This window comes from Amblyomma americanum, chromosome 11, assembly GCF_052857255.1.
Source record: "Amblyomma americanum isolate KBUSLIRL-KWMA chromosome 11, ASM5285725v1, whole genome shotgun sequence".
In the NCBI taxonomy this organism is placed as follows: domain Eukaryota; kingdom Metazoa; phylum Arthropoda; class Arachnida; order Ixodida; family Ixodidae; genus Amblyomma; species Amblyomma americanum.
The window spans coordinates 102024048-102030566 of record NC_135507.1 but is presented as its reverse complement, the minus strand read 5'-3'; the positions used below and the strand labels follow the sequence as shown (position 1 = coordinate 102030566).

The window sequence follows — 6519 nt, the reverse complement described above, 5'->3', positions numbered from 1 at the left end:
TGCACAGGCCTGCTCACTCGCTCACGACGAGCCACAATCGCTACCACGTGCAGATAGAAGGAGAGTTGAAAGATGGGATAGAAAGACAGGATAGTAAAGACGCGAGTCTGTCTGTCTGTTACTGCCAGGAAGAAAGAAAGGAAAGTGCACAGGCCTGCTCACTGGCTCACGACGAGCCACAATCGCTACCACGTGCAGATAGAAGGAGGGTTGAAAGATGGGATAGAAAGACAGGATAGTAAAGACGCGAGTCTGTCTGTCTGTTACTGCCAGGAAGAAAGAAAGGAAAGTGCACAGGCCTGCTCACTGGCTCACGACGAGCCACAATCGCTACCACGTGCAGATAGAAGGAGAGTTGAAAGATGGGATAGAAGGACAGGATAGTAAAGACGCGAATCTGTCTGTCTGTTACTGCCAGGAAGAAAGAAAGGAAAGTGCACAGGCCTGCTCACTGGCTCACGACGAGCCACAATCGCTACCACGTGCAGATAGAAGGAGAGTTGAAAGATGGGATAGAAGGACAGGATAGTAAAGACGCGAATCTGTCTGTCTGTTACTGCCAGGAAGAAAGAAAGGAAAGTGCACAGGCCTGCTCACTGGCTCACGACGAGCCACAATCGCTACCACGTGCAGATAGAAGGAGAGTTGAAAGATGGGATAGAAGGACAGGATAGTAAAGACGCGAGTCTGTCTGTCTGTTACTGCCAGGAAGAAAGAAAGGAAAGTGCACAGGCCTGCTCACTGGCTCACGACGAGCCACAATCGCTACCACGTGCAGATAGAAGGAGGGTTGAAAGATGGGATAGAAAGACAGGATAGTAAAGACGCGAATCTGTCTGTCTGTTACTGCCAGGAAGAAAGAAAGGAAAGTGCACAGGCCTGCTCACTGGCTCACGACGAGCCACAATCGCTACCACGTGCAGATAGAAGGAGAGTTGAAAGATGGGATAGAAGGACAGGATAGTAAAGACGCGAATCTGTCTGTCTGTTACTGCCAGGAAGAAAGAAAGGAAAGTGCACAGGCCTGCTCACTGGCTCACGACGAGCCACAATCGCTACCACGTGCAGATAGAAGGAGGGTTGAAAGATGGGATAGAAAGACAGGATAGTAAAGACGCGAATCTGTCTGTCTGTTACTGCCAGGAAGAAAGAAAGGAAAGTGCACAGGCCTGCTCACTGGCTCACGACGAGCCACAATCGCTACCACGTGCAGATAGAAGGAGAGTTGAAAGATGGGATAGAAAGACAGGATAGTAAAGACGCGAGTCTGTCTGTCTGTTACTGCCAGGAAGAAAGAAAGGAAAGTGCACAGGCCTGCTCACTGGCTCACGACGAGCCACAATCGCTACCACGTGCAGATAGAAGGAGAGTTGAAAGATGGGATAGAAGGACAGGATAGTAAAGACGCGAATCTGTCTGTCTGTTACTGCCAGGAAGAAAGAAAGGAAAGTGCACAGGCCTGCTCACTGGCTCACGACGAGCCACAATCGCTACCACGTGCAGATAGAAGGAGGGTTGAAAGATGGGATAGAAAGACAGGATAGTAAAGACGCGAGTCTGTCTGTCTGTTACTGCCAGGAAGAAAGAAAGGAAAGTGCACAGGCCTGCTCACTGGCTCACGACGAGCCACAATCGCTACCACGTGCAGATAGAAGGAGGGTTGAAAGATGGGATAGAAAGACAGGATAGTAAAGACGCGAATCTGTCTGTCTGTTACTGCCAGGAAGAAAGAAAGGAAAGTGCACAGGCCTGCTCACTGGCTCACGACGAGCCACAATCGCTACCACGTGCAGATAGAAGGAGAGTTGAAAGATGGGATAGAAAGACAGGATAGTAAAGACGCGAGTCTGTCTGTCTGTTACTGCCAGGAAGAAAGAAAGGAAAGTGCACAGGCCTGCTCACTGGCTCACGACGAGCCACAATCGCTACCACGTGCAGATAGAAGGAGAGTTGAAAGATGGGATAGAAGGACAGGATAGTAAAGACGCGAATCTGTCTGTCTGTTACTGCCAGGAAGAAAGAAAGGAAAGTGCACAGGCCTGCTCACTGGCTCACGACGAGCCACAATCGCTACCACGTGCAGATAGAAGGAGAGTTGAAAGATGGGATAGAAGGACAGGATAGTAAAGACGCGAATCTGTCTGTCTGTTACTGCCAGGAAGAAAGAAAGGAAAGTGCACAGGCCTGCTCACTGGCTCACGACGAGCCACAATCGCTACCACGTGCAGATAGAAGGAGAGTTGAAAGATGGGATAGAAGGACAGGATAGTAAAGACGCGAATCTGTCTGTCTGTTACTGCCAGGAAGAAAGAAAGGAAAGTGCACAGGCCTGCTCACTGGCTCACGACGAGCCACAATCGCTACCACGTGCAGATAGTAGGAGAGTTGAAAGATGGGATAGAAAGACAGGATAGTAAAGACGCGAATCTGTCTGTCTGTTACTGCCAGGAAGAAAGGAAAGTGCACAGGCCTGCTCACTGGCTCACGACGAGCCACAATCGCTACCACGTGCAGATAGAAGGAGAGTTGAAAGATGGGATAGAAGGACAGGATAATAAAGACGCGAGTCTGTCTGTCTGTTACTGCCAGGAAGAAAGAAAGGAAAGTGCACAGGCCTGCTCACTGGCTCAAGCCGAGCCACAATCGCTACCATGTGCAGATAGAAGGAGGGTTGAAAGATGGGATAGAAAGACAGGATAGTAAAGACGCGAGTCTGTCTGTCTGTTACTGCCAGGAAGAAAGAAAGGAAAGTGCACAGGCCTGCTCACTGGCTCACGACGAGCCACAATCGCTACCACGTGCAGATAGAAGGAGAGTTGAAAGATGGGATAGAAGGACAGGATAGTAAAGACGCGAGTCTGTCTGTCTGTTACTGCCAGGAAGAAAGAAAGGAAAGTGCACAGGCCTGCTCACTGGCTCACGACGAGCCACAATCGCTACCACGTGCAGATAGAAGGAGGGTTGAAAGATGGGATAGAAAGACAGGATAGTAAAGACGCGAGTCTGTCTGTTACTGCCAGGAAGAAAGGAAAGTGCACAGGCCTGCTCACTGGCTCACGACGAGCCACAATCGCTACCACGTGCAGATAGAAGGGGAGTTGAAAGATGGGATAGAAGGACAGGATAGTAAAGACGCGAGTCTGTCTGTCTGTTACTGCCAGGAAGAAAGAAAGGAAAGTGCACAGGCCTGCTCACTGGCTCACGACGAGCCACAATCGCTACCACGTGCAGATAGAAGGAGAGTTGAAAGATGGGATAGAAGGACAGGATAGTAAAGACGCGAATCTGTCTGTCTGTTACTGCCAGGAAGAAAGGAAAGTGCACAGGCCTGCTCACTGGCTCACGACGAGCCACAATCGCTACCACGTGCAGATAGAAGGAGAGTTGAAAGATGGGATAGAAGGACAGGATAATAAAGACGCGAGTCTGTCTGTCTGTTACTGCCAGGAAGAAAGAAAGGAAAGTGCACAGGCCTGCTCACTGGCTCACGACGAGCCACAATCGCTACCACGTGCAGATAGAAGGAGAGTTGAAAGATGTGATAGAAGGACAGGATAGTAAAGACGCGAGTCTGTCTGTCTGTTACTGCCAGGAAGAAAGAAAGGAAAGTGCACAGGCCTGCTCACTGGCTCACGACGAGCCACAATCGCTACCACGTGCAGATAGAAGGAGAGTTGAAAGATGGGATAGAAAGACAGGATAGTAAAGACGCGAATCTGTCTGTCTGTTACTGCCAGGAAGAAAGGAAAGTGCACAGGCCTGCTCACTGGCTCACGACGAGCCACAATCGCTACCACGTGCAGATAGAAGGAGAGTTGAAAAATGGGATAGAAGGACAGGGTAGTAAAGACGCGAGTCTGTCTGTCTGTTACTGCCAGGAAGAAAGAAAGGAAAGTGCACAGGCCTGCTCACTGGCTCAAGCCGAGCCACAATCGCTACCACGTGCAGATAGAAGGAGAGTTGAAAGATGGGATAGAAGGACAGGATAGTAAAGACGCGAGTCTCTCTGTCTGTTACTGCCAGGAAGAAAGAAAGGAAAGTGCACAGGCCTGCTCACTGGCTCAAGCCGAGCCACAATCGCTACCATGTGCAGATAGAAGGAGGGTTGAAAGATGGGATAGAAAGACAGGATAGTAAAGACGCGAGTCTGTCTGTCTGTTACTGCCAGGAAGAAAGAAAGGAAAGTGCACAGGCCTGCTCACTGGCTCACGACGAGCCACAATCGCTACCACGTGCAGATAGAAGGAGAGTTGAAAGATGGGATAGAAGGACAGGATAGTAAAGACGCGAGTCTGTCTGTCTGTTACTGCCAGGAAGAAAGAAAGGAAAGTGCACAGGCCTGCTCACTGGCTCACGACGAGCCACAATCGCTACCACGTGCAGATAGAAGGAGGGTTGAAAGATGGGATAGAAAGACAGGATAGTAAAGACGCGAGTCTGTCTGTTACTGCCAGGAAGAAAGGAAAGTGCACAGGCCTGCTCACTGGCTCACGACGAGCCACAATCGCTACCACGTGCAGATAGAAGGGGAGTTGAAAGATGGGATAGAAGGACAGGATAGTAAAGACGCGAGTCTGTCTGTCTGTTACTGCCAGGAAGAAAGAAAGGAAAGTGCACAGGCCTGCTCACTGGCTCACGACGAGCCACAATCGCTACCACGTGCAGATAGAAGGAGGGTTGAAAGATGGGATAGAAAGACAGGATAGTAAAGACGCGAGTCTGTCTGTTACTGCCAGGAAGAAAGGAAAGTGCACAGGCCTGCTCACTGGCTCACGACGAGCCACAATCGCTACCACGTGCAGATAGAAGGGGAGCTGAAAGATGGGATAGAAGGACAGGATAGTAAAGACGCGCTAAAGACAAGGCCGATCCAGGAGGTAGTGCAATACCGGGCCAACCGGTGGCGGGAGTGAAGCACCCTTCAAACTCTCCGCCACATTTCCAAAAATAAGTCCAACTTGGACCCGTAACAGATACTCCACGGGTTCCGGACATTCGCTCTCTTGCTTTCGGCAGAGGTCCGAAGATCAGCCTCTGTTATCACGCTATGGTCTAGTGCCAGTGTGTCTAGCGTGTGGTTCAGCGCCACTTTACGAAATGCAGCTGGAGGCACATAGGCACTGTCTTTTTTTGTGGGGAAGGGGAGTAGTAATTTCTTGTACTCCGGCCCAAGCCGCACAGGTATTCGGACAAATACTGTAAATGTATTGACAAAGCCCGGTCCTACAAAGGACCGCAGTGAAACCATCCATTTCCAATATCGGGCCGATTACCTGTGCTACTTTGGGAGAGGAGGGCAAGGAAAGAGTGCGCTTTTTGAAAAAGGCAGAGGAAGCATAGCGTCGTTTTTTTTTCTCTCGGCAAGAGCTGTTCTGCTTCGTGGTGCTTGAACGGCTGAAGCTGATTAGGTCGTCCACTGTGCCGCACTTCTTCAGGCCGGCATCCGCTCGGGTTCCTCTAGGGGCTTCCTCATGGGCCGTCCACAACACTAAGTTCGTCTTCACCCATTAACTGATTAATGCCTGGGCTTTTAGGATCTCGTCTTACAAAAAATTTTCGGCTGTGCTGCCACGAATTGTCTTATTGATCGAGAGAGGTGACATGCCATATGAGGTCATCACAGCCTCTCGCCGCATTGTGCGCAAAAATTCCCACCGTTGCAGGCAGCAGTGAAAAAATTGGAGGGGGCACTTAAGTCACCTTGAGGGTATGAAGCTCTAACGTAGTAGGTTAATTCTCATATATCCAGGAGGTCCTTCCCTACTTTACATTCATAGATCCCTGGGAGTCCTCACACCCCTCCTGGAGCCGTGGTTATGCGATGCACTACTGCCCTGCGATGACAGGTGGTGCTCCCAGCGGCGGGCCTGTGCGACCGATATTGCTCTTCCCGAGCCACCGGCCATTAATTTAACTGCCACCTGCCACGGTGGACAGGTTTCTCACTATCCGATGGACAGGTTGGGGCCACAAGGTCACGTGGCCTTGGTGGCCCACTTGCCTTCAGAAAAAAAGAGGAAGTGCGCTTTTTGAAAAATTAGTTCTGCCTTTCGCATATAACATGTGTGCCTCCAATTCAGGTTCTGACCCGCCGCGGTGGCTCAGTGGTTAAGGCGCTCGTCTACTGATCCGGACTACCCGGTTTAGAACCCAACCGCGGCGGCCGCGTTTCGATGGAGGTGAAACGCAAAAGGCGCCCGTGTGCTGTGCGAAGCCAGTGCACGTTAAAGATCCCCAGGTGGTCGAAATTATTCCGGAGCCCTCCACTGCGGCACCTGCCTTTCACTCTTTTTTCACTCTCTCCTTTATCCCTTCCCTTACGGCGCAGTTCAGGAGTCCGCCGATATGTGAGAAAGATACTGCGCCATTTCCCTTCCCTAAAAACCAATTATAATTATTATTACCGCGTTTCGCCTCCAGCGAAACGCTAAGGCGCCCGTGTGCTGTGCGATGTCAGTGCACGTTAAAGATCCCCAGGTGGTCGAAATTATTAAGGCGAAAGCTTTACTGGCCACAAAC

At 50.6% G+C, this 6519-nt stretch overlaps 1 pseudogene; it reads right to left on the bottom strand.

Annotated features, from left to right (window-relative positions):
- Positions 1-4855: 4855 nt before the first annotated feature.
- LOC144111542 (U2 spliceosomal RNA) lies at positions 4856-4995 on the bottom strand (annotated as a pseudogene).
- Positions 4996-6519: the final 1524 nt, after the last annotated feature.